Below are 7,492 nucleotides of genomic sequence, written 5' to 3'. Positions count from 1 at the left end.
ATGGAGGGAAACGTGGAGTTATGGCCAACTCTGCTGTTCCCACAAAGGAGATGCCTCTGTGAAGGGGAGTTACTTTGACTGCTGGAGGTCCCCTTACGTGTAAAGGACCCTGAAATAGTGGTAAACACTAATGCCATGGCCCAAAAGCCCTGACAGCTAGACATGGTTACAAATGCCCCTGGGCTATCACCTGATAAGCTGGTGGGGCATCCTCTTCGTCATGGTGGGATCTATACATATCACTCTGGGGATAGACTGGGGAGCATACGGGGAAACAATTCCATTAGCAGCATGGCCAAGAATAATACAGAAATACACATAGTGTGGTTGACCTTGAAAAAAGTGTCAAGAAAGGCTGAAAACTATCCATCCTCTCAGCCTGCAGGCTGGGACAGAAAGCTCTTCCAGAAAGACAAGGGAGAGGCCATGGCAGAGTAGGGTGGAAGGTCCTTTAGAGATCTGGCACCGCGAGCTGAAGAATTGCACAGAGGAAAGGGACAAAGCTCAGCTAATGCTTTTGGAGGAATTGGAGTAAGAGATCAAATCTGTCACATAATTTTACTCCAAAAAGAAGGAAATGCCCATACTGCATCAAGGGAACATTGTTTACTGCTTTCTTCAGGGTCTGGATGAAATCCTACTGCTATAGCTTTCATGACCCTGTTGCTACCTTCAGCAGTGGTTTTAACTGTTGTTGCTTATACCATATGAATCATTGCTTGTTTTCTAAAATATAGTAAATGACCTAAATAGTCATTATATTCCTGGGCTTGTCTTTTGCAGGGACAAGAAGAGAAATCTGCAACACACGCTCATTCAGTCTGTTAGGGTGTTAACCCCTGTGGCTTGGTCAGCAGGGAGGAGGGGTGGACTCTGTGGTAAATGTATGTTCAATTTGTAACAGTGCTGTCCCCATCATCTAGTTTTAGGGGTGGAAGGTCTTTGGCATAAATTGCAGGGTTTTGGTAGCTGGGGGGTGCAGGGGTGCCCTGTGTGGGAGGACACCATGCCCTGTGCTAGTCACAGCCACTTCCAGGTGGCTCTATCTGCAGCATAAACATCTCCTGCATGCCAAAACTTAAGTGAGGGGAGCCTGTGTCAACCCTGCACAAATGTGCTTAAGACAAAACAGCTGTGGCAAGGGAGAGGAGAAAGGGAGGGGACACTGAAGAGCCACCTGAGGAAGAACACAAGAGACACATGGAAGGAGACGTCGCTGGGGACATGATGGGGCACATATTTTGGGAGGAGGTGCTCCACACTGGAGCAGGTATGCCTCTGAGGAGGCTGCAGCCCATGGGTAGCATATTGTGTCTGACATGGAAGAAAGAGTTCCGGTACATGTTACCAAATTGCAAGCCTGCAGCCAGGCAAATAATTAGATAATCACCTAATCTATTTTTGAGGTTTCTAGTGAAGGTAGCACAGATGGTTTCTTCTCATGCAAAAAGTTAAAATTAATCTGTGAGGCTAGCATGAATGGGAAGGCCAGAAGAAACAAGAGAGACCGGGATCTCGATGTACTCCAGAGCTCACCAGCCACCCTCCTTGTGAGTCCTTTATCTTCACAGCAAAACTGAGAGGCTTTCAAGTCAGAAAAGAGGAAAGGAAGGAGGCAGTAAGGTGAGCTTTTTCTTGGAGAACACTTGAACTCTTGGCTTTTCTGATTTATGAGGGCAATGTATCAAGATATTTTAATGATATGCTTTTTAAAATCAGCCACTTTTAAAACAGAATTATGAAGCTGTGGCCCAAGGAAGATAGAGTTGCAAATGAAGTTTACCATCATGAAAGAAAATGTGTAAATATATCAGTTGTCTAAGAGATTAGAATCACTATCTTCTATAAGGCGCATCATGAGAAAATATCCCAGAAGTTGGCAAAAAAGGTCCAGGTACTTCCCTCAACAAATTTTTCAAAGTCAAAAGGGAAATGAAAAAGGAAGAAAAAAGGAAGTCATTTGTTGTCCACTGTTTGCTGTGGAACATAAGAATTTGACTAGCTCTGTGCAAGCTGTGCACACCGAGCTGTGTCACTGTGATGGCTCTCACAGGCTTCCAAGATGTACTTGGAGTCGTAACATGCTGGAGAAAGGTACTGTTCTCACTCTGATCTTTTTCACAAAAACCAGGAGATGAATGACCTCTTGAACCCGTTTTGAAATGTGACAGCAGTCCTATTTTATTGCATGTTGGCCAGTGACAGAGAGGTAGTGTCAGACATTTATCGTAAGGTTACTTTTTTAAGAAAGCATGGGTGTTTTTTAAACCTTGTTGCATTAAAGATTTCTGTAGCCCTGAATACTTGAATCACTTGCAGCCATCCTGTAACGCAGTCTCTGAAGCAAGCCAAACAACAACGTGGACTCTTAAAATGATTCTTTACTACAATCACAGTGGATTTCCCAATGTTGGCACCACCCTGTGCCCAAGGACAATACCCAGACCTTCGTTTCTGGACAATGTTTAATGTTTTTTTTTAATCTTGTCTTAACCTGGCCAAATACAAAACAATTAACAACAACTTTGCTCACTCTGGAGCACATAGCTAATCCTACAAACAGAAGATGTGGTTCCCTTGAGTTGCCCTTTTGTGTATGTGCTGTTGGCAATGCTGGGCAACAGGGTGATTGAATTATTCAAGGCCAATTGAACTATGCTCCACCATCTCCGTGGACTGTGAGTACACACAGAAGGTGGGAATGATAGGCTTCCAAACCACCTGACCTCTTCAAGCAATCTTGTTCAGATAGGTATTAAAAAGGTTGGGAAGAGGAGTACCAGTAACCAATATTAGTGAGCACTAGAAAGCACAAGAAAATGCCAAGTGGAACATAGCATCCTCTGGCGGGAGGGAAAAGTTGTCCCCTGGAGTGAGAAGATCATGAGGGACACATAGGGGAGTACAGAGTAGAAGCAGGACAGAGAATATACTGGATTTTTTTAACAACTTGCAGCACAAAGAAGAACTGGCAATGAACTGAAGTTGGGCTAGGACCTTCCCCAGCTGGCTGGCGTAGCTCTCAGGGTGTGCTGCAGGGAACGAGTGGCTGTACGAAATGAGTTTAGCAATTTTTAGCTCTGCTGTGGTTAGGAGGGGCAGGCAGGAGCCATGAGTCTGCATTTCTCTTCTGGATACATCCTACAGCCTACACGCCAACCTGTGGCTAAGCAAGGGTGTGTCAGGTTTTGACCCTGTGCAGTGCTTAATTTCAGAATAAAATGTTCCCTTGGAAAAAATTCTTACTGTATCATGAATCCCACTGGAAAGATTATTTTTTTCAGCACAACTAAAACAAGTGCTTGTGGGTGAGCTGTTGATTCACTTGAGTTGCTATCACCTCCTGAGCAAGGCAGCGATACCGGTCCTGTTCAGGTTTCAGTGTATAAAGATGATGATCCGGAGTATGTCTTGTACCTCTAGGGACTCAGGTGTCACCCAGTTCAGAAGCTGTCCCTGGTGTATCTTAAATGATCTTCCACCATTCTGGGTGCAAGATCAGATACAGTGGATTCACAGCCGTCTCTGTAAAAAGTGTTTGCTGTTTCTTCTTTCATAGGGGAAGGTGAATGGCATGGAGGCTTGAACTACAGAGCCTGTGGCTGTGAGTCTGTGACTGTGGCAACACTCGTGCTCTGAAACAAGTTAGTAAACACTGAGGTTTGTATATTTGCAAATACTCCGTTTCTGTTCAACTTATCACTTGACACACACTCAACAGCACACTTCTAAGGCCATTGCTGTTACATTTGTGTAACAGTACCAGTAGATGGGTTTCCTTCTGCTGAGTGGTGGCTGCTGAAGGCCATTTGTCATGGATGCTAGCAGGGGGGCTCACAGCCCGGGGCAGCCTGTGCTGGTGGGCAAGCCTGGAAGGGGGAGACCAACACGGTGCCAGCAACTGCCTCCGACAGAAACTGCTGCTGGGTGCCCGACGTCTCACCAGCCAACCCTCCCTCCAAAGAGGTTGCTCAGAGCCAAGGCAGGAAAGCGAATCATCCTCTGGATGAGGTTTTGCAGAGAAAGCTGCACGCTCAACTTGCAGCAGCCAAAGTGTCTTCTCAAAATCCATTTACCTGCAAGAAAAATGGATTGGTGTGCTTTGGAGCCCAGTGACCTCATGCTGTCACCTGTGTTGTGAGCACCCCCACTTTTACTACCCCTAGCATATTTTTGGTTTAATTCATTTTGCGGCTATGTCTGTGCCTCCACAGCTGGTAGCAAAGGGAGAGAGCTGGGATCAGTGGGTGACTCTTAGAGAGCTGGTGGGGCTCCATGCAAGCCCACAGCAGTGCTTGTACCTGTGCACTCAGCTGCCGCTGAGAGCTGCGGACTATTAACTGCCGCAAGGCAGGGACTAGGTTTTCCATCTGCAAAGTATGTAGTATGCCAAAGAAATAAAAATAGAAAGAGGCAGATAGGACTTCGTCGTTTCTCTAAACTCTGCCTGCGATTTATACTGCTCTGGACTTCCAGAGTTGATGTGGTGGCCTGACCCCAGCTGGATGCCAGGTACCCATAAAGCTGCTCTGTCAACTCCCCCTTTTCAGCTAGACAGGGGAAGGAAAATGTAATGCAAGGCTCATGGGTCAGGGGAAGGACAGGGAGATCATTCACCAGTTACCATCATGGGCAAAGCAGACTTGACTTGGGGAAAATTAATTTAGTTTATTACTAATCAAAATCAGAGTAGGGTAATGAGAAATAAAACCAAATCTTAAAACAATTTCCCCCCACCTGTCCCTTCTTCCCAGGCACAGCTTCATTCCTGATTTTCTTTATCTCCTCCCCCTGAGCTGTGCAGGGGGACGAGGAATGGGGGTTGCAGTCAGTTCATCACACTTTTCTGCTACTCCTTCCCCCTCAGGGGGAGGCTCCTCACACTCCTCCCCTGCTCCACTGTGAGATCCTTCCTAAGGGAGACAGTCCTCCATGGACTTCTCCAACATGAGTCTTTCCCACGGGCTGCAGTTCTTCACAAACTGCTCCAGTTGGGTCCCCCCATGGGGTGCCATCCTTCAGGCACAGCCGGCTCCAGCTGGGTCCCCTGCAGGGTCACAGCTCAGCCAGCAAACCTGCCCCAGCCTGGGCTCCTTTCCATGGGGCCACAGGCCCTGCCAGGAGCTGCTCCAGCACAGGCTTCCCACAGGGTCACAGCCTCCTTCGAGCATCTACCTGCTCTGGTGCGGGGTTCTCCAAGGGTTGTGGGTGGATATCTGCTCCACCGTGGACCTCCATGGGCTGCAGGGAAACTTCTCCAGTGCCTGGAGCCCCTCCTGCCCCTTCTTCTGCACTGACCTGGGTGTCTGCAGGGCTGTTGCTCTCACATAGTTTCCCTTCTCCATCCTGCTGCAGGTTTTTCCCCTCTTCTTAAATACATTGTCCCAGAGGTGCTACCACTATCACTGATAGGCTCAGCCTCAGCCAGCAGTGGGGCCATCTCATAGCCGGCTGGCTTTGGCTCTGTCAGACACAGGGGAGCTTCTGGTGGCTTCTCACAGAAGCCACCCCAGTAGCCCCCCACTACTAAAATCTTGCCATGCAAACGCAGTACAGCTGGTCATAAATCAGGAGTGTGATATGAAGCCTGATGCTTCCTGATCTTCCCCATCATACTTTTTGAATGGAAATTAATAATTTTACAGGAGACTGCTCTGAAGTAATTAGTTCACCTTCTCATTTTTCCTTCCTTTTTCTTCTGAGGATATCCAGGTTAAAGCCATTGATGGGAAACTGTAAGCAAAAGAAGACATGCAGTTCATCCCTCCTCACAGAGATGAGAGCTGTGCTGGGGGATGTTATAAGCAGCTACTGCTTCCAGCAGCCCCAGGGCCTGGTGGTGCCCATCCCAGGCTGATGGATGTGGCTGCTGCTTTCCTGTTTGCAGGCACAAGACACCGATGAGGATGGCTACCCAGATGGCCACAGGCAAGGTGCTGCCTTCAGCTGTGCCTCCTACAGTCCGACATGTAGAAGAAGCCCTAAGTACAGACCAGCTGGTCCAGCTTGACATTTGCAAGCAAATAGCACACACATCTGGTTTGGGGCAGATACAGACTGTCACCCTGCCAGCAGCCAGCCCCAGGCACACGGGCTGTGACCCATGGTCCCGCTCCAGCCACCAGTGCTGAGCCCCTTGCTCTCCTCAGTCACACCAATCCTCCCAGCAGCTGGCATTTACTCCTTGCAGGCTGTGTGGAGAGTGAGACTACACAGAGAGACAGTTAAAGGTTTTATAAGAAGAGAGGGTGATCAGGTGCAGGACTCCATCAGACAAGTGTACTTTACATGACTGACCACTTTAATACCCCTTTCTGTCTGGTCTCCTCCTTTGCTCCTTCCTGATACCCTTCCTCTAGCATTCCTTCCTAAGTTTTGCAGAGTTCACCTCAAATATCCTAAATCCTCATGTTCCTCTTGTTTGCCCTTTCTTATCAGTTTCAAAGTCCAGGTGACCCTCTCCAAAGCTGGGCCTGGAGCTCTTCAATGGCCCATCAATCAGTAACCAGAGACTTTTGGTCTTTGGCATTGTCTTTGTCCCTTGTCCTCCAGATTTGCATCTGTGTGTCCTTGTCTACTGCATCCTCCTTTACTTATTATCCCCTTTGCTTTGAAAAGCTGAGGTCCTTGGTCAGATAACCTTCATAAAGCAGATGTTCTTACCTTCCACATACACTTATAAGGTGTACCTACAAGGGTTTAGTCTCTAATTTGCTTTATTTCTGGTATTAAAGGACAAGATATCTCAAGGTTACCAGTGGGATAGTCCAGACAACATTGTTTGGGATTGTCCTTTGGTCTCTTTGTTTTGTCAGTATGAATGTTTAAATTTACTAGAATGTTAGTGGCATATTTGACTATGAACCTTGAAAATACAGTACTTGGTTTATGCATATAATCTAGTCAAAATTATAAATTTGATGTTAAGTGGCTTTTCTCTTTATGCACATACCACCCACACCCCCACCGTCCCCTCCCCCCCAAAGAAAAAAATCCTTGACAGTTTTATAAGGACAAGCTAAGAACAGAGGTTATGTGAAGTTCCTACTTAAAGTTTTTTTAATTTCGTTTACTATAGTGACTTTACAAGTTGGGATAAGGCATAGTTAGAAATGCTCCTCCTTTTACCTTGGAGTTCCTGGTCTGTGCAGATGTACGTATGAAATAAAGAAGAGCCCCAAAGCAACCATATAGGGAAACATTTGAGTACTTTTCAGTGTTTTATTTTGATGATAAATTGTGGGACTTAGTAGGAAGCCAAGACAGATGGCAGTAAATGAAGTATTGTTAGTGTCAGGCTAGGCATACAGGTCTCCTGGTAGAATTTTCTTTGCTATTTCCTCTAGAGAACGATACAAGTCTCAAACAATAAAATATGAAAAAGTCGGCTGCTTGGTGGGAAGTTTAGCTTCCACTTGCATCAGTGCTGGAATACGCAGCATTGGGTCCTTCTTCCTAATGCTGCTTCCCCCACCGCCACCGGGGCGTTAAC

Source organism: Falco cherrug, chromosome 3 (assembly GCF_023634085.1).
Source record: "Falco cherrug isolate bFalChe1 chromosome 3, bFalChe1.pri, whole genome shotgun sequence".
Taxonomy (NCBI): Eukaryota; Metazoa; Chordata; class Aves; order Falconiformes; family Falconidae; genus Falco; species Falco cherrug.
Note: the sequence above shows the minus strand (reverse complement) of the source record.